The sequence below is a fragment of the Choloepus didactylus genome, assembly GCF_015220235.1.
Source record: "Choloepus didactylus isolate mChoDid1 chromosome 25 unlocalized genomic scaffold, mChoDid1.pri SUPER_25_unloc1, whole genome shotgun sequence".
NCBI classification, from domain to species: domain Eukaryota; kingdom Metazoa; phylum Chordata; class Mammalia; order Pilosa; family Megalonychidae; genus Choloepus; species Choloepus didactylus.
The window spans coordinates 7,692,667-7,714,210 of NW_023637606.1; the positions used below are offsets into that span (position 1 = coordinate 7,692,667).

At 36.1% G+C, this 21,544-nt stretch overlaps 2 pseudogenes; both read right to left on the reverse strand.

Annotated features, from left to right (window-relative positions):
* Positions 1-4,860: 4,860 nt before the first annotated feature.
* Positions 4,861-7,251, reverse strand: LOC119525335 (annotated as a pseudogene).
* Positions 7,252-13,245: 5,994 nt separating this feature from the next.
* On the reverse strand, positions 13,246-14,644 carry LOC119525336 (annotated as a pseudogene).
* Between the last annotated feature and the right edge of the window lie 6,900 nt (positions 14,645-21,544).

Consider the following 21,544-nt stretch of genomic DNA (forward strand, 5'->3'; position numbering starts at 1 on the left):
ATTGAATCTTACTATAAGTTGCCTACATTTTTTCCAATAGTAAAGTCACACACGATCAAGCACATGCTCTTACTGTTAGCTATCATTTCAGAAATAACCCTGAAGCAGGAAAGTAAAAGTTATCTCAGGATTGTGCCCCATGAAACCCCATCTTCTCTAGAGAATATTTCCAAATACTGGATTTCCAAACTGGTTTTAAAATTAATATCTTCTCATAGAAACCCTACAATCCAAAATGTCATGTCTAAGGCCCTGCTAACCAATGGTTTATTCAGCAACTCACAGATGAAATAGCAAAGTCCCAAAGGGAAGAATCAGTGGTTCTGTTTCCATTTGCTCATTTGTGATTAAAGCAGATATCTAAAGGAAAACAATCTTCAGCTTGATGGTGGGAACAAAGAATCAATATCTGTTTCTCATATTTTTGATTCCCTGGAGGTTTGGCACTTAAAAATATTCACTGATAGTTTGGAATTTTGAGATATGAATCATTATTGGATTAACAGGTTAACTGATAAATCAACCAAAGAAAGATTTTATCTCCCAAATAAAAATTCCATGGAAGAACTAGCAGCCTTTGTTAGTTTGAGAAATCTGGACATGAAATGATTTTAAATTCTAAATTGTGATTCAGTCCATAAGACAAGATTGAATTTCCTTTTCTCTTCCTCTATTTTTCTTTTTCTGTTTTAGTTTTTTATGAAACTCTCCCAAAGTTTAATACAGTATTAGATGTTCCACTAAAAGGAAAAGATTGTCTTCCTAAAAATTTCATATCATGGATGCAATGCCCCAATTTAAAATCTTGTTTCTAGTTCTATGGCACATCCTTGGAAGGGATGAAAACATGCAGAAGGGTACCCAATTGTAGAATCTGTATTTCTTCTCCTTTGTTGCTGTGAAGCAAGGAAGGGTAATCAGTATTCAACAGATTTTTTTATTCCTTTCGTATGCTGTATGAAGTACTGTATATACTCTGGGGATCAGAAATGAGTGAGATTCAAAACTTTCCCTACAATCACCATACCTGGATTGACCAGAGAATTGAAATGGCAGGTTCAGTTGACCAGGTGCCTTGTGTCTAGAGTCTTACTTCCATGAATCATACCTGGCCTCACCCATTTTTAGACCAAGACCTGGTAAAAATTACATTGAAAGGCTGTGCTTTTCTTCTTTACTGGGGTGATTATGCAGATAAAATTAATTAAGTTACATCGGTCACTTTGCTCAGAGCCAGGAACTAGAAAACCCTCCGTATGGGTCACGATTTCATGATTAATTTCATCCCCCTCCTACTCTTCACTGCCCTCATGATTATTTGGAGTGAACATGGGCCAGTTTTGGGAGCCTCGTTTCCTGCTGTGGTGTGACAATACTTATGGAAGGTAGGAGCAGAGATGGGGGAAAGCAAAATTCTGAACGAGGCTTCTGAAATCCCCTCTAGAACCAAGAACAAAAACTCCATAATCCTGTGAGCTGATAATGGCATTTGAGGACCACCCACATGGCTTTCTCAATGGTTACACTCATACTGATGATGAGGTAGCAATATTCCCAACAGTTCCACTAAATTTAATGTCTCTCATGACACTTAATGAGCTGCATCTTGTTTCTGCTGGGGTAAGACTGAGGAATGTGTGTGTGAAGCCACTATTTGTCTGGAAGAGAGAAAAGCCTAAGGCTGTGTCCTTAGGACTGACAGAAAGACTCAGGCATGGGCCCTCCTGAGGCAGATGACAAGTCTGGGAGGAGAGAACTCCCATGGAGCCAACTGGCCTAGGACCAGCAATCTGAAGTGTTGCAGGACACAGGTCAATTATTTATTGTTGTGTGGCTTTATAGCTCAATTCACAGAGCAGATAATTAGCTGCACTGGTTGATGTTATCCAAGTCTCTGAGGACTTCTTTCTAATAATGGAACAGGAGGAGGAGAAATGTCAATTTTCTCACTGGATCTGGGCCTGCCCTCTTTCAGATGGAAGCTGGCATTTACTACAAAATTGACTTCCATGTAGCAGTGATATTAATATAAAATTCAGACTCTAATTTAAAGAATCAACCTATGACTTTTGATGTTTCAAGTAATTTAGGAAGAATAAGAGCTTCCATACCAATCACCTGACACTATTTATATTTTATTCAAAAATTTTTCTCTATGGATTACTAACTGCTTATTTTTCTTTCTATATATCTTTTACATGGTTTGGGATCTTATGCATTGAGATGAATCATTTTGCTAATTTGAATGAGAATACAATTCTATTTTTTTATCATTGAATACACAGCCATGTTAGAAAATAATTATATTTTGCACAATTATTTGAAACTCTTCGCTTTTCTTAAATATTGCAGGTTTCTTCAAGCTGCAGGAAAGCTGTTGGGTGGGGTTATAGTTACATCAACACCGGAGCAGTGGAGGATATTCTTCCAACCTAACTCACATGATGGTTACCATGATTCAGTTCCTTGTGGGCTAAAGGGCAGATGATTCCTGGGGTTCCTTCCCACCTGGGTCTCTGTGGGAGATCTCATAACATAGCTGGCTTTCATCTGAGCACACAGGCAAGAAAGCAATCACCTGCCAGAAAGATGTAATTCAGATTCTTTTCAAGTCTTGTAGAGCCATAGTCCCAGAAGTAATATGACATTTCTTTTTTCATAGTCATTTGATTTGAGTCACTATGACCAGCTCACAGTCAAGAGGAGGGATTTAAGAAAGGGGATGAACATGAGGTGGCAGGGGAGGGGGTATGGGGAGAATCTTATATGCTGCCCACCAAACAACCTCATCATCTATCAGAACAGTTGCTCTAAAATGCAACAAGACCTTGGAGATGTCTCTCTGATTTCCAGCATAATCTCCAACCCATATCACCATAATGCACTGGGCAAAAAATCCTGAGAAGGAACTGGTACATGCAGAACCCCCTCTGTATTTGTTCCACTGCAGACCTCAACATGATGCATTTTCCATGCAGTCAGAAGACTCACCTTTGTTAACCTAAACCAGCAGAGTCACTCCATCAACATCAGGCAATACTGCAGCCATTCCACCTGCCCAATTCATCAAATATCTCAGAGGCTGTAATTTCTGTTAAGCTAAAAAGGCTTACTTTTATTCAAAATGTTTACCCTTTAGAATTTTAGTTTCATAAATCTTGATGTCTTTCATAAAGGTGGTTTTGACTGATATTATTTTAGTGTTGTTAATAGATCTGCCTAGTGAGGAACTCTGTGATTGGTTTGTCAATTACCAATTAGAAGAAAACCTAAATATGTAAACTGAATGAGAATTGATATGGAGAAAAGAATGCTATTTACATGATAAAAATTAGGTAAAAGTTGGAGAGTAACAATTTAGAGATCAAAAACCTGATGGCAAGTGTGAAGATGAATTAAAGGCTGAGAGGCCATGCACTGAGACATTTTAGAATGCTGGAGCTATAGTGAGTACCCATTCTGAGTTCCTGCCAAAGGAAAGATGTATGAAAAGTAAAGAGTTTGGGGTTTATTTTTCTAGGTTCTAAAATAAACACCATGCAGTGGATTGGCTTTATACCAGGAATTTATTGGCTCAGAAGGCTAGAAGGCTTGCTTCCTCCTAAGTTGGTTTTCTTGCTTTCTGCCAACTTTTGTCTTTTCTTGGCTTTTCTATCAAATGACAATGAACACAGCAATGTATTCTCTTTATTCTCTTTCTCCTCTGGATTTTGTTGACTTCTGTCTTCTGGCTGTCCCCAAGGCTGTTATTGCCATTTGACTTTCACTCTACTTATAAAGGAACTTCAATAATCTGTGGTGAAACCCATATTGACTCAGTTGAACCACACATTAACTGAAGTAACAATTGATATCTGTTTTATAATAAGTTTATACCACCAAAGGGGACCAAGGCCAAAAACATATCCAAACTGGGGTACATGATTCAAACAACCACCTAATGTAAAAAGAAAAATTTGCTTTTTGATTTTCTCAATTCCTGTTCATTTCTTGGATGTCCTTGAGGAAACAGATACTACTACAGGTTTTCAGTATATATTTGGAAGTCCAATTGAGGAATTTCTATCCAAATTTTTAATCCTTGTGTTATTCATAGGACTTTTCAAAATAAAAACATTTTAGTACTTCTATTATTCATGCACCTAAAATTAGATAGTACATAGTACATCCCTCTGAATGACCCTAATAAGAAAAGCATGCAAATCATGTATTTTTATTCACAGCAATTCTTAGATTTTTGTATGGAGTATCCAGTGGAAAGTAGGATGGAAAATGCTGACTATAAATTAGACCATGTGACTTCATATTTTCTTGTGCAACAATGGATAACTTATTCATCATTTTGTAAGTAGATATGGGATACAGCTCTGCCTTCACACCACTAGCCTTTGAGTACAGAAACAAATGGTATTTAGCACCTGCAATTATACTGCTCTTGTTCTAATTGTGTAAAGGTTAAATTATAATGGTCTTCAGGCACCCAGGTTAAACATATATAAGTTCAAACAAATTATGTGAATGGAATGATCCTTAGAGTAAATGATCACAATGAAGTTATCTATATTTAATGGGTTCTTACCATGTGCATACATTTCTTTTCCTAAAGTGATGTCAGTGAAACTAAGTATGATTGGTAATGAAACATACAGGAATTGAAAGCTATATAAAATGCCCTACTCCACAGCTATGCTCCTGCAACCCCAAAAGACAGCCAAAGGAGCAATATTCAGAAAAGCGGTATGAAGATAAAGCAAAGTAATGAAAAATACTGTGACCCAAGAGGCATATTTGAATTTCCGGATATTTGTTTTTACTGTCTTGTCTCATCTACAAACTTGAAAATATGGCAAAGTGTTGAGATTATGATGTTCTCCTCAGTATCTTCCCCAAGGCCCTCTTGGTGTCTGTGTTCCTCAGGCTGTAGATGGAGGGGTTCAACATGGGCGTGACCAACAGGTACATCACTGAGGTCACTGCACTCTTCCTGGGTGAATGTGAGTAAACTGAACTCAGGTTCACTCCCAGCCCTGTCCCATAAAATAAGCAAACAACTGGGAGCTACAAGTGGAAAAAGCTTTATACTTCCCACCTGAAATTGGGACTCTCAGAATGGATGAAACAATTCTAGTGTAAGAAAAAAGAATCCCTGATAATGGAATTGCAGCAAAGATGGCACTAATAAAATGCATTAATATGTTACTGAACGAGGTGTCAGAACAGGCAAGTTTGGGGAGTTGAGGAGAGTCACAGAAGAGATGAGGAATCTCCACATCTGAGCAAAACATTAGTTGTGACACCATTAAGCAGTGCACCTGGGAGCCCAAAAGACTGATGATAAAAGACAGTAAAACCAGCAGGCCATACAGCCAGGGGTTCATGATAACTGTATAGTGGAGGGCATGACAGATTGCCACAAACCTGTCATAAGCCATCAAGTCAGAATAAGACTATTCAAACAGCCAAAAAGGTTGAAAAAGACAACTGTATCAGGCAATCTGTAGAAGAGATGACTCCTCTGTGAGTGTGGATATCCATAACCATCTTTGGGACTGTGGTAGAGGTGAAATTGAAGTCATCCAAGGACAGGTTGAAGAGGAAGAAGTACATGGGGGTGTGGAGGTGGGAGTCAGAGCTGACAGCATGATTAGTAGGTTCCCCAGCACAGTGACCAGGTACAAGGATAAAAACAGCCCAAACAGGAAGGGATGTAGTTTTGGGTCAACTGAGAGCCCTAAGTGGATGAAGTCTGAGACACTGGTTCCTCAAAGCCAAGCCATATTTAAAAAAGAAAAGAAGGTTTTGTTATAATTACACATACACTCATCAATGTGTCATTATTTCCAATTCAAGTAATTAATAGACAAATATTCACCCTTGAGGAACACATACCCTGGTACCTTAGCAATATTTCTCAGTTGTTAAAAACTCATTCTTCTTAGTATCACTTTTCATTACATTATTTTCTGTTCACCTGTTTCTCTAGACACCCACTTAGAGACACTGGGTGCAAGAATATCAACTTGAAAATATTCATGAATGCAGTTAAATATCTGTTTTCTTCTGTTGAAGAAACATAAGGAATAAGAAATATTCTCTTTTTAAGGAAAAAATGGTCTATTTAAAGGACATTAGGAAACAGTCAAAGGTTCTTTATTTTATCAAAATGACATGAAATAAATACTTTTGATTTTGGGCAATTGTATTCATACCTTATATAACTATGCAATAAATAGTCTAATGCCATTTTATTGATGTTTGACTCCTGATAGCATTTAAGGCTCACCATCAACATTGCTTCCACCCCACATAGGGTTATTGTGATAAGAAATCCTGGTGCTCTCTTCTTTAGCATTAGCCAGAGATTTAAGCCACACAAGAAAAGTCCCAGCATGAGGACTCTGAGTACAGTCTCACCCACTAACCAGAATAGAAACACAAGTCCCACCTCTTATCTTTCTTCCTCAAGCCAGTTTCAGAGAAGACTTGGAGGCCTATCCTGCTGTACACCAACAACTACCTTACACAAGTTATAATGTTTCCACAATCTTAGTGTGTGTGCACATGTGTGTGTCCATAATCTGTCATGAAATCTGAACCATGTTTTGTGTGGTGGTCCATTCTCTGGCTTTAAAAGAGTCAGAGAAACCTAGAATCTGACAATATGATTCTATACTAAAGGCAAGTGAATTTAAGTGGTTGATATTTATAGGTAATACTTTAACCTGCATAAGGAATTTGTTGGAAGAAATTAAGTAAACTGTTATAGACAGAATACTGTGTGTGGTACCATTTTGTGGTTGATACTTATAAATACCCTAGTTCTGTTAAAATATATGGAAGCTGAAGCTATAGTCTAGAACAAACAAAATCAGAAAGCCTACATAGGAAGCTCTTGGTGATCTTAAGTACATCTAGAGCTAAGAACTATTGCCCTAGAAAAATGCCAGGTTCTTAATAAATGGTCCATTAATTTTACCTACTATCATTATCAAGAATACCCATGCACCATATTAAAATGCAAACATTTAAAATATTTGTTTCATATGTTACAGTGTCTTAAAAGATTGCCAATAACATTTGATTTTTCCTACTATTCCTACATTTCCATTTTACTTGTAATTATGTCCTCTAAGACATCACTGTCTTGAATGTGGTTGGTACATTTACCTGATACTGTTTCTATAATGTTAGCAATGAGTTAAGTATTGATAGTTTTCTTATAAATTTACCTAAATTTCTTTTACTTGTCATGTCCCTACAAAACATTCTAATTAGCAACATTGTGTTTTTTAAGAAATTTTATTTTGAAGTAAATTCAAACTTACAGGAACAGTTGCAAAAACAGTTCAAATCCCATACATAAAACCCCAGCATACCCCAACCCCCCTCCCATGATACCCCAATCCACCACCTTTAACATCCTGTCACACCACCATTTCTTTCTTTCCCTCCTCTCCCCTCCCTCCCTCTCTCCCTATCTGTCATCGATCATATTGCTCTGTCCTCTGAACATATGAGAGCAAGCTGCATGCATCTTTGAACAAACACTATAATTCATATATCTTTCCCATGGACAAGAACATTCTTTTATGCAATCCGTTAAGCACAGCTAAGAAGATCAAGAAATTCAACATTGATACAAAGCTTACATTCTATATTTCCTTTTTTTCCCCCTTATGCCCCATCTGTGTCCCTTTCAGCCTCCTCTCCCATCATCAGATCCCATCCAGGATCATCCTTGGTATTTAATTGTCATCTATTTAGACTGTCTTTTTTTTTTCAATTGTGGAAACATATATACAGCCTAAATCTTCCCATTCCACCCCCTCCCTTGCATTCCATTAGTGGGATTAATCACATTTAGGATGTTGCAGTGCTATCACGTTCCCACCATCCATTTCTAGAAGTTTCCCTTCACCCCAAACAGAAACCTGACACTCATTTCTTAACTCCCCATTGCCCCTTCCCCCACTTCTCAGAACCCCTACTCTACATTTCATGTCTATGGCCATATTCTCTGATACTTTCTTTGTGTTTAGCATGGGGCTTAAATTTAACACCTTAAATCTATAACAATCTTGTTTTTCTTTGATAGCGACTTAACTTCAATATGACACATAAACTATGTTCCTTTACTCCTTCATTCCCCTACCTTTATGTAGTTCTTGTCAAAAATTACATATTTTACATTGAGTCCAAAACCACTAATTAATCATTACAGTTTATGTATTTTAGATCCTGTAGGAAGTAAATAGTGGAGTTACAAATCAAAAATACAGTAGTATTGGTATATATATTTATCATGGGATCTTTACTGGTAACCTTTATTTCTTCATGTAGTTTCAGTCAATTGTTTAGTGTCCCTTCCTTTCAGCCTGCTCAGCTCCCTTTAGCTTTTCTTATAGGACTGATCTACTGGTGGTGAAGTCCCTCAGCTTTTGATTATCTGGGAATGTTTTCATCTCCCCTTCATTTTTACCTTTCAGGTGCTTGTGATTTCTCCAAGTCTCTGATGGTTATTGACTTCTATTTGTATTCCATTGTGGTCAGAGAATGTGCTTTGAACAAATTCTTTTTTTTTTAATTTATTGAGGCTTGTTTTTATGTCCCAGCATATGGGCCATTCTGGAGAAAGATCCATGATCACTAGAGAAGAATGTGTGTCTCAGTGACTTGGGATGTATTGTTCTACATATGTCTGTTAAAATTCTCTCTCTCTCTCTCTCCTTTCTTTGTTTCTCTGTCAATAGGGCTCCCTTTAGTATCTGAGGTAGGGCAGGTCTTTTATTAGCAAAATCTCTCAGCATTTGTTTGTCTGTGAAAAAATTAAGCTCTTCCTCAAATTTGAAGGAGAGTTTTGCTGGATAAAGTATTCTTGGTTGGAAATTATTCTCTCTCAGAATTTTAAATATGCCATGCCACTGCCTTCTTTATTTCCATGATGGCTGCTGAGTAGTCACTACTTAGTCTTTTGTTGTTTCCTTTGTATGTGGTGAATTGCTTTTCTCCTACTGCTTTCAGAACTTGCTCCTTTTCTTCAGTATTTGAGGGTCTGATCAGAATATGTCTTGGAGTGGGTTTATTTAGATTGATTCTATTTGGAGTTTGCTGGGCATTTATGCTTTGTGTATTTATATTGTGTAGAAGGTTTTGGAAGTTTTCCCCAACAATTTCTTTGAATACTCTTTCTAGACCTGTACCTTTCTCTTCCCCTTCTGGGACACCAATGATTCTTAAATTTGGACATATTGTTTTATCTGTCGTATCACTGAGATCCATTTTGTTTTTTTTTTATTTTTTCCCCCATTCTTTCTTTTGTTATTTCATTTTCTGTTCTGTGGTCCTTGAGGAGGCTGAGTTGTTGTTCAACTTCTTCTAATCTTGTATTATGAGTATCCAGAGTCTTTTTAATTTGGCCTACAGTTTCTTTAATTTCCATAAGATCTTCTATTTTTTTTTCTTTACTCTTGCAATATCTTCTTTATGCTCTTCTAGGGTCTTCTTTATGTCCTTTATATCCTGTGCCATGCTCTTCTTCATGACCTTTATATCCTGTGCCATGCTCTTGTTGTCTGTCTGTAGTTCTTTGATTAATTGTGCCAAATACTGAGTGTCTTCTGATCTTTTGATTTGCTTGTTTGGATTTGGGTTCTCTATATCATCTAGTTTTATCATATGCTTTAAGACTTTCTGTTGTTTTTGGCATCTTGGCATTTGCTTTACTTGATCCCTAATGCAACATTGTGTTTATGTCTATGTAGGGTGCACACATCTCATTAAAATCTAGTTTAACTAGGTATTGCCTGGGGGATGAACTCCACTTTACTTATCAGTTTCTTATTTTAACAACCTTTCAAAATTCTTCTCTCCATTAAATAAATGAGAGTTTTAATAATGAATTCATGAATGATATGTATATGAATAGTACTGATCTATGCTTGTTTAATTAATTTTACTATTAATTACTTATATTTGTTCCACAGAAGAAAAATGTAGCAATTAACTACTTGCACTTATTATTAAGCCCTAGAATCAGAAATGCACCTGATGTCATTTAAGCAATAGTCATTTTATGAATGCACCACAAAATTTCCATCTTGTATAGGAAGTATCTATATTCTCAGACTCAATGTTGTGCTTTAAAATGAAGTATTATGCATTAAAAATCCAAATGGTGAACTGTTTTTATTGTATAAAATTCACTTTTAAAAGGTAGCTTATTTGGCTAATTCAAAGATGAATTCACTCCCTGTCAAGAAATCAACGATTCTGCTTCAATTTGCTCTCAGGGACCAAAGCAGTTTTGAAGAAGAGAAACACTCATTCCTCTCTCTGGTGGAGAGGACATATCCCTAGAATAGGAGCCAGAGAAACTAAATATGAGTCCCATATCTTTCAACCCCTGGAATTAGATTTTAATGACTATTTGTGCAGCAGATTATTGATAAATACTAACCCTAAAATATTTAATTAACTTGATTTTCAATTTTATGACAGAGAGGTGTTGAAAGCTATCTTATCTGAAAACATGGGATGATGGAATAACCTGGAAATCCTAAAATGTGACTCAGACCACTCAATCGATGTACATTCTTCCTTGTCCTTCTCCATTTAGTCTTACTGCTTTAATTTTTATGAAAATCTGCCAAAATTTTTTAAATAATATGCTGGAGAGCCTATTAAATGAAGAATGGGTTCCATACAAAAGTCATGACACAGAACATTAAACACAATTGTTTTCTTGACTCAAGTCCTAATGCTTCTCCCTGGAAATGATAAAAGGACAAGTAGGAAGACACCCACTGTGTGGTTTCCATAATACTTCCAGTTCTCCCTGTGAACTAAAGAAGTATAATCAATATTTTTAACAGAAATCTTTTAAATTTGCTTCCCTATTATGCCATGCACTATATAGGTTCTAGGGAATCAGATGAATGGGACAAAGTAATTTCTCTCCAATCACTCTGGACAAACAACAAAATTAAAACTGCAGGTTGGATTTCTAGGGGAGCATTCTGTACAGTTTCCGCCTGTCTGGATTCTCACTACCCAGATATACCTGGCTTCTCTCCTTTCAACACCAGCACTTGTTAAAAAATAACAAAAATGACATGCTCATGTCCTCATCTGTAAAACAGCAATAATATTTGCATATGTATTTTGGGGATGAATATACTGTTGAAATGAAGATGGTATTTAGAAAACTGAGCTCAGTGCCTTGCACTAGGAAGCCTAAGATAACTTTTTGTTATATTTTGATTTCTGTCACCCTCCTTGTCATCGTTATCATAATCCTCACTTTGATAATTTTAGAGTACTTAGTGGACAGATTATAGTGGCTCATTTATGTTCTAGGGAGGCTATTTCAGTGGGTGATGTAACCAGTGGTGGAGAAGAGAAGGAAAAGGAATAACAGTAATGAATTCCCTCCTAGAAACAAAAATTGAACCCCATAAGCCTCTGAACTTAAACTTTACATTTCAGAGCCCACACATTTGGCTATCTCTTCTGCTTTGTTCTAATGGTAAGGAAAACATGCTCACACATACACTACTACATCCATATCTCCTAAATAACAGGGCTGAGCTGTGCTTCCCCAGGGTCATGATCAAGAACTGTGGATTCACTGAGGCTTCTTGGCCAGATGAGTGATGAGGGTTGAGACTCTGCACTCTAGCCTGGTGGGGAGACATGGTCAGGCATGGGCCTCCTTATGCAGACAATGATGCTGAGATGGGAGCCTGCTTGACTGAGACACCCAATTTGAAGGAGAGTAGTTCACAGTTGGATATTTAACATTGTATGATCTTGAGAGTTCAAGACTCTCCATGTCATAATTACACAAATTATGAGGACTTTTTAATATGAATATAAGAGGAAGAGGAGAAAAGTGAATTTCCTTCATGGAGTTTTAGCCCTTTATCAGTTATTTTGAAGCTTTTATGTACTCCTTAATTCTTTATTTTTTCAAATTTATAATGCTAATTTTACTTTAAATTAGTTATCAGTGACATACAGCCAACTATACCATTACTCATAATAAATCTTAGAGAATAATTATGAATGTAGTATGTAAAATATGATGAGTCACTTTATACTTTTTCTATAATAGGTATTCAATTTTGTAGAAAAAATGCAAACCTCACCTTTATTGTTAATATCTATTTGGTTCTGTAAACAAAGTATGCAAAAAATTCTAAGATTTTTTTAAAACAATGAAAAAACTATGCAGAGCCCCCCTGAGGAGCTGGGGCAAAATGCAGAGGTGTTGGGCTTCCCCAACTGGATAGTTGTTGCTGTGCTTACAAACATTGAGGACTGGTGGTTTGATATGCCAAACACTCTATCACAGGACTTGCCCTTGGGAAGTCTGTTACCACAAAGGAGAGGCTAGACCTGCTTATAATTGTGCCTGAGAGTATCCCCTGAATTCCTCCTTGTTGCTCAGATGTGGCCTCTCTCTCTAGCAAAGCCAACTTAGCAGGTGAAATCACTGCCCTCCCCCCTACATAGGATCTGACCCCCAGGAGCATAAATCTCCCTGGCAATGTGAAATATGACTCCCAGAGAGGAATCTGGACCTGGCATCATGGGAAGGAGAACATATTCTTGACCAAAAGGTGGATGTGAAATGAAATGAAATAACATTTCAGTGGCTGAGAGATTCTAAAAGGAGCTGAGAGGTCACTCTGGTGGACATTCTTATGTACAGTATAGATAACTCTTTTTATGTTTTAATGAATTGGAATAGCTAGTAGTAAATACCTGAAACTATCAAACTACAACCCAGTAGCCTTGAATCTTGAAGATGATTGTATAACAATGGAGCTTACAAGGGGTGACAATATGATTGTGAAAGCCATGTGGACCACACTCCTCTTTATCCAGTGTATGGATGGATGAGTAGAAAAACAGGGGCAAAAAAATAAAAAAAAAAATAAAAAAATAAAGGAAAAATAGGGTGGGGGGCAATTTGGGTGTTCTGTTTTTACTCTTAATTTTTATTCTTACTTTCACTTTTTCTGGTACAAGGAAAACATTAAAAAAATAGATTGGGGTGATGAATGAACAACTATATGATGATAATGTGATCAATGGATTATATACTTTGGATGATTGTATGATATGTGAATAAATCTTAATAAAAGAGTACATATTGAAAAATTCTAAGAATTTTATATGTGCTTATAAAAATTTCAAGAATATGATACTTATCACTTCTGAAAAGTATAAGTTTTTGAAAGACTAAAAGCCAGTAAATGTAAAAGGGGAAAACAAAACTGACAACAGTTTATCTGAATTTTTTTGCTCTTAAAATCTAAAACATTATACATGCCACTGTTTTCAATATAGATTGGGAAGCCCCCAAATTCTGATTTTTCTTCACTACTCTGAAATAAGTCTAGTAAAGACTGCACCGTGAACTACAAATTCTATTTTCTTCTTCTGTAGTAAGAAATTCAGTTCTTTTCTTATCTGTTTCCACATTTGGTTCCAGATTTTCTTTGTTATTTCTTCCAAATAATATTTTCACTTTCTGATGGATTTTAACAGAAGGTAAACTATCCATATTCTTGGTTCCACAAGAGGGCTATGGGATGGAGTGTTTGCCTGAATTGTTAGGTGCTCTTGTGGCCTATTCATTGCTATGAGAACAGACTCATGACCAAATGTTGAATTAAAGTCTTTTTCCTTCAGTTTCTTTGCTGGAAATAGCACAGAATCTGACTGTTGTTTCAGTTGAGATGCACTATTATTCTTACTGAAATTAGAAAATTGTATAGATGCCTGTAGCCCACAGGGACACTTATCTACCCTTAGTTCTTTGAAGTCACTTTCATTTATAATGCATTTGTGTTCAGAAACATCAAATATGTATTCTTTTTTGTTTTTATGGGAAGGTAGCTGTGTAAAATTCTGGTTTATGTCATTTTCAGCTGGATTTAACATGTAATATTTGTTAGTATTTTTCTCATCAAGTCTTCTCAGTTCACTTGAAGGGCAGGGGATGGGTTCTGAAATAAACAAATTTTTGTTCAGGTTCCTGGATTTCTTTACACAGGAAATTTTGCTTGATCATCTGCACAACTTTATTTCCCCTGAAGTCATTTTGAGAAATATATTGCAGTTCCAGGTGTTCTCTTGGCTAATCTTCTTTGCAGTAAAAGGAGAAAGGGATCCAACACAGTATTTTTTTCTTTTCTTTTAGGATGTGTCCCTTTCATATTAAACAAAATCAAAAACTAAATTAGATACAATATAATCAACAACTTGATACTGGTTACTCTGTACAAAGTTTCTGTGTTGCTCACTTAGAAGATGAGTTACAAGATCTTCATATTTCTGTAAGCAACATTCACAATATCCTTTTTTTCCTTCTCTTTCAAATGAAGTTGAATTGTGGTTCCACCATATTTATCACCATCTGTTTGGATTCTTGTTTTAACCTTAGTTTGCTTTTGGATGATAGATGGTTTATCCACATTGAATGGACTATGGGGCTTGTGAATAGAATAATATATAAAGGGCGTGTTGGTCAACTGAAGATAAAGTGGCCTATAAAGTTGACTCATATCTTCCACCTTTACAAAAGGCTTTTTCAGTTTACCTGTTCTTGTTTTCTGTGCACCAGCTCTACCCACATCTCTTACAGAAGTGCTTGATTTCTTGAGTAATTGTAATTCTTTTTTCTTTTGTTCAGTGTAGTAACTAATGTCATCAATATGAAGAATTTTTATTCCCTATGATAAGGCATTTTATAATATACTATTTGTAGGAATAAAATCATGGTCCCTGATAGCTTTTTCAACTAATTTTCCTCTGCTTAAACACACTGAGTCTAGAGACTTAAATGAACTTCCATCATGGCTGGGATGAGGTGAAGTGGTTTCTGCAGTACACACAGATTCTGGACTTGGTATAGGAGAAATTCTACCCAAGGATTGTGCAAATTTTGCTTCCTTTTAATTTGAAATAAGAGTACTGATATCTTTGCTGAGAAAATCTTCAACTCACCCTCCAAGATCTTTCTGCAGCCTTTTAGATATTGTGACAGAATTCCAGGTAAAATACTTCTCCCCAAAGTGGGTTATATTTGAACTTTTCTGGTTTGTTATCAGTTTTTAGAGATTTCAAAAATGGCCTGGTTTTTTTTTTTCATTTTTGACTTGTATTTCACCCTGGGAATGTCCTTTGCTATGAATCCTCATGACTGTGGAGTTCACGGCAGCACCAGGCACCTACAACTGGGCATGGAGAGGGCATCATGCTGGGTGGCCATGAAAGCACAGCTCCTCAGGGTCTGCTAAGAAGCCAGCTGCCTTCCCCCTTCTGCAGACGATGGCTCCATGCAGCAGAAAAGCTGTGTTGACCACCCCTCTATTCTAACTTCCAATTTACAAGGATCTTAACCTAAAATCCATGCTCATTTTTCCAATACAAAAAACCAATGTATCAATTTGAAAATTAATTTTATTATGAAATTAACAAATCTATAAGGACTGTATAGCAACCCTTCCATTTATCCACTTTTTCAGCCTCTAATCTTCAGTCTGTTTATAAGAATTTGCAATTTATAGATATTTCATAAAGTGAAACTATAAGTATTTGTTATGTGTCTTGCTTATGTCACAGAACATATTTTTTTCATGTTTTTATTAGAGCAGTTTTAGTATAGAAAAGCCATGCAGAAGGAACAGAGTTCCAGTATAACCCACTACACCCATTTACAGTTTACCCTTTAAATAATATTTTCATTATTTTAGTACCTTTGTTAAGTTGATGGAATAGTATTATAATTATTATACTATTAATGATAACCTATAGTTTAACTTAGGGTTCACAGTTTTGGTTGGACATTCTATGCTTTTTTGAAAAAATTTCTTATGGTACTACTAATATAACCTAAAATGTCCCTTTTTAGCCACTTTGAAATATACAATTCTCTCATACTAATTACATTCACAATGTTGTGCTATCATCACCACCAACCATTACCAAAATTATTCCATCACCCCAAATAGAAACTCTGTACAAATTAAGCATCAACTCCCCATTCCCCAAGCCCATCCCTGGCACTTGTAACCTGTATTCTAGTTTCTGGATATGAATTTGCACATTCTATTTATTTCTTATGATTGAGCACATGCAATATTTCTACTTTGGTGTATGGCTTATTTCATAAAAATGGATATCTTAAAGATTCATCCATGTTTAAGCATGTGTAAGAGCTACATTCCTTTTTGAGCTGAATGATATTCCATTTTATGTAGAGATAACATTTGGCTTATCCATTCATCACTTGACAGATACTTGGGTTGCTTCTACAATTTGGCAATTGTGAATAATGACATTCTGAATACCGGTGTGCACATAATTGTTCAAATTTGTGCTTTCAATAATTAGGGGTATATACCTGGAAGTGAGGTGACAGTCAAATGGCAATTAATATTTAACTGTCTTAGAAGTAGCCACAAACAGCCACATCATTTTACATTCTGAACAAAAATATATAAAGATTCCTATTTCTCCACATTGAAGCCAACATTTGTTATTTTCCTTATTTTAATTGTAACCATTTTAGTGGGTGCGAACACATAACACATTGTAGTTTTGATTGGTATTTCCTTACTGGCTAATGAAGCTGAGTATTTTTTTATGTGCTTACCTGACATTTGCATATATTCTTTGGAGAAATGTTTATTCAAGTATTTTGTCCATTTAAAGATGGATTGTTTACCTTTTTGTTGCTGTGTGGTAGGAATTGTTTATAGATTCTGTATTAAACCTTTATCACATTTATGATTTCCAAATATTTTTAGCCATTTTATAGGTTGTCTTTTTAAGTTCTTAAGTCTTTCACTCATGCAAGTTTTAATATAGATGAAGACCATTTATCCATTTATTTTGTTGCTCATACTTTTGGTATACATTATATGAACCCATGGCCTAACAGAAGATTCTGAAAATATTTTCTTATGTTTCATTCCTGGGATTTTAAGATTTTTCTTCTTATATTTAGGTCTTTGATCCGTTTTGTGGTAATATTTGTATATGGTATAAGGTAGGTGTTCCAGTTTGCTAATGCTACTGTTATGCAAATTACCAAAAATGGATTGGTCTTTATAAAGGGTGTTTATTTGGTTACAAAGTTACAGTCTTAAGGCCATAAAGTGTCCAAGGTAAGGCATAAACCATAGGGGTCCTTCACTGGAGAAAGGCCATAGGCATCCAGAAAACTGCTGTTAGCTGGAAGGCATGTGGCTGGTGTCTGCTTGCTCCCAGGTTGCATTTCAAAATGGCATTCTCCAAAATGTCTGCATCAGCTTCCAATGACCATCTTCAAAGTGTCTGTCTCAGCAGCAGCTTGTCTCCAAAATGTCATTCTCCGTTGCTCTCCAAAATGTCACTCTTAGCTGCTCTGGTCCTTCTGTCTGTGAACTCTTTTATATGCCTCCAGTGATCCAACTAATACCCACCCTGAATGGGTGGGGTAACATCTACATGGAAATTATCCAATCAAACATTTCACTCAAGATTCATTGAGTCGCATCTCCATGGAAACGCTGAACCAATAGGTTCCAACCTAATCCACAATAAGTCTTACCCCACAATATTGCATCAAAGAACATGGCTTTTTCTGGGGGACATATTATATACAAACCAGTACAGTAGGGATTCACTTTCATTCTTGTGCATGTATACATCCAACTTTCCCAGCACTATATATGGAAAAGACTCGTTGCTTCCCATTGACTGGTCTTGGCAGTCCTGTCCAAAATCAATTTGGCATATACAAAAAGGCTTCTTTCTGAACTTGAAATTCAATTCCATTTGTCTATATGTCTGTCCTTGGAACAATCCCAGGCTGCTTTGAATAGGTGTGTAATAAATTTTTAAAAAGTCAGTTAAGTTAAAAAAAGTCAGTAACTTTTTTCTTCCCATTTCAACATGTTACAAAGTTGACATTCACTTGTTCTCCATCATCTAAAAACATTCTTGTATTTGTAAATTTAATCTTCATTTGTCCACTGTTTCACTAAGTTAGTCCAAATTTTTATCTTCTGTCTTTCCTTCTGGTGTCATACATGACCCTAGCCTTCCTTTTTAAAATGTGAGTACTCACAGTCACCTTTGTTCAGTGTATTTACAATGCTGTACCACATTCTCACAGTATTGTTCTATCCATATCTTGATCTATACAATCAATTCTGTTGAACATTCTATACTCCTTCAGCATCAAATACCTGATCACTACCCTCTTCCTATATCCTGATAACCTGTGTTCTCAGCTTTAACTCTCAAAGTTTGCTTATTAATGTTATCTCATATTAATGTGACCATAGAATATTTGCCCTTTTGTTTCTGGCTAACTTCACTCAGCATAATGTCCTAAAGGATCATCCATGTTGTTATATGTTCTGTGACTTTATATTGACTTACAGTTGCATAACATTCCAGTTTGTCCACTTGTCCATTGATGGACATTTGAGCTTTCTCTATTTCATGGCAATTGCGAATAATGCCACTATAATGATCAGTTTACAAATGTCCTTTCTTTTCCTACCTTTCTGTTACTCAGAGTACGTATCTAGTAATGGGATTAGTGGATTATATGGCAATTCTGTACTTAGATTCCTGGGGAACTGCCAAACTGCCTTCCAGAGGGTTGGCACTATTCTACATTCCCTCCAAGAGTGAATAAGTGTGCCTCTTTCTCCACATCCTCTGTAACCCTTGTAATTGTCTGTTTTATTTTTAAAATTATAGCCATTCTAGTAGGTTTAAGATGATCTCTAATTGTGATTTTGATTTGCGTTTTTTAATATCCAGTGAAGCTGAGAATCTTTTCATATGTTTTTGAGCCATTTATATTTCCTCTTCAGAAAAAGCATGTCCTTATCTTTTGCACAGTTTTTTCATTAGGTTATTTGTATTTTTGTTGTTGAGTTGTGGAATCTCTTTAAATGTTCTGTATATTAATCCCTTATCTGACTTGTGGTTTCCAAATATTTTCTCCCATTGAATAGTCTGCCTTTTTACTTATTTGACAAATCATTTGATGCACAAAAGTGTTTAATTTTGAGGAGATCATATTTATCTACTTTTTTTTCATTTATTACTTGTGCTTTGGGTGTAAGGTCTAGGAAACCACCTCCTATCACAAGATATTTAAGGTATTTCCCTATATTTTCTTCTAAAGGCTTATGGTCTTAGCTCTAATATTTAGGTCTTAGATGCATTTCAAGTTAATTCTGTATTAGGTGTGAAATAGGATTCCTCTTTCATTCTTTTGGATATGGCTATCCAGTTCTCTAAACATCATTTGTTGAAGAGGCTACTCTGACCCAATTGCATTGCCTTATCTGCCTTATCAAAGATCAAGTGTCTGTAGATGAGAGGGTCTACTTATGAACACTCAATTCTATTCTGTTCATCAGTATATCTATCTTTAGGCCAGTACCATGCCATTTTGACCACTATAACTTTGTAACATGTGTCAAAGTCCAGTAGTTTGAGACTTCTGTCTTCATTCCTATTTCTCAAAATTTTCTTGATTTCTTCCCCATGTAGCCCATTACTAGTGTTGAGGAACACTCCTGATTTTTGTATGTTGGTCTTGGACCCTGCCACTTTGATGTATTCATTTATTATCTCTAGTATTTTTGCTGCAGATATTTCCAGATTATCTACATATGGGATCATACACTCCACTGTTGCAGTTTACTAATGCTGCCATTATGCAAAATACAAGAAATGGATTGGCTTTTATAAAGGGGTTTATTTTGTTACATGTTTACAGTCTTAAGGCCATAAAGTGTCCAAGGTAAGTCATCAATAGAGTACTTTCACTGACAAATGGCTACTGGCATCTGGAAAACCTCTGTTAACTCAGAAGGCATGTGGCTGGTGTCTGCTTGCTCCCAAGCTGAATTTCAAAATGGCATTCTCCAAAATATTGCTGTTGGGGTGTACTGACCTCTCTTAGCTGCAGCTCCTCTTCAAAATGTCACTCTCAGTTGCTTTCCAAAATGTCACTCTTAGCTGCTCAGAGGTCCTTGTCTGTGAACTCCTTTATATGACTCCAGTGATCCAATTAGCACCCACCCTTAATGGGCAGGGTAACACCTCCATGGAAACAATCAAAGGAATCCAACAAAGTCAACACTAATATATCTGCCCCCACAAGATTGCTTTAAAGAACATGGAGTTTTGGGGGACATAATACATCTAAACTGGCATGTCCACAGTGAAAGTTTTACTTCTTCCTCTCCAGTTTGGATGCCTTCTATTTCTCTTTTATGTCTAAGTTCTCTAGGTTGAACTCCCAGCACAATGCTGATTAGTAATGGAGACAATGGACATCCTTGGCTTGTTCCCAATGTTAGAGGGAATGCTTTCCAACTTCCACATTGAGTGTGATATCAGCTATGGGTTTTTGATATATTGCCTTTATCAAATTAAGGAAAGTCCATTCTATTCCTATTCTTTTGAGTGTTTTCATCAGGAAAGGATGCTGAAATTTGTCAAATGCCTTTTCTTCATTAATTGAGATAATCACATCTTTTTCCTGCTTTGATGTATTGCTGTGGTGAACTACATTAATTGATTTTTTTGTGCTGAACCAGCTTTGCATACCTGGAATGAGTTCCACATGGTCAGGGTATACAATTCTATTAATGTGCTGCTGGATTTGAATTGTTGTATTTAACTGAGGACCTTCACATCTACATTCATTAAAGAGATTGATCTATAATTTTCTTTTCTTGTAGTATCTTTGCCTGGCTTTGGTATAAGGGTGACGCTGGCTTTATAGAATGAGTTAGGTAGCTTTCCATCCTTTTCAAGTTTTTGGAAGACTTTGAGCAGGACTGATACTAATTCTCTCTTGAATGCTTTGTAGAATTCACATGTGAAGCCATCTGTTCCTGGACATTTCCTTTGGGAGCTTTTTGATGACTGAATCAATCTCATTATTTGTGATTTATTTGTTGAGGTCTTCTTATTGTTCTTGAGCCAATGTTGATTGCTCATCCTTTCCTAGGAAGTTGCCCATGTCACCAAAGTTTTCTACTTTATTAGCATATAGTTGTCATAGTATCTTCTCATTATCTCCTTTATTTCTGCAGGGTCAATAATTATGTCTGCTTTCCCTCTGTTTCCTTATTGATCCCCTATCTAGATGTTCTATGTATTGATTGATGAGAGTGGCATATTAAATTCTCCAAATTTTTTTAATTGTTTCTACTTCTCCCTTCAGAGTTGTGTTTGCCTCTTGTATTTGTGGCATTCTGGCTTGGTGCATAAATATTTTGTTACGTCTTCATGAAAATTTTCCCTTTTATTAATACATAGTGTCCTTCTTTGTCCCTTTTAATTAATTCACATTTTATGTGTAATATTCCTGATATTAGTATAGCTACCCCTACTCTTTTCTGGTTGTTACTGCATGAAATATCTTTTCGAAGCTTTCACTTTCAACCTGTTTCCATCCTGGGTCTAATGTGCATCTCTTGCAGACAGCACATAGCTTGATTCTCTTTTT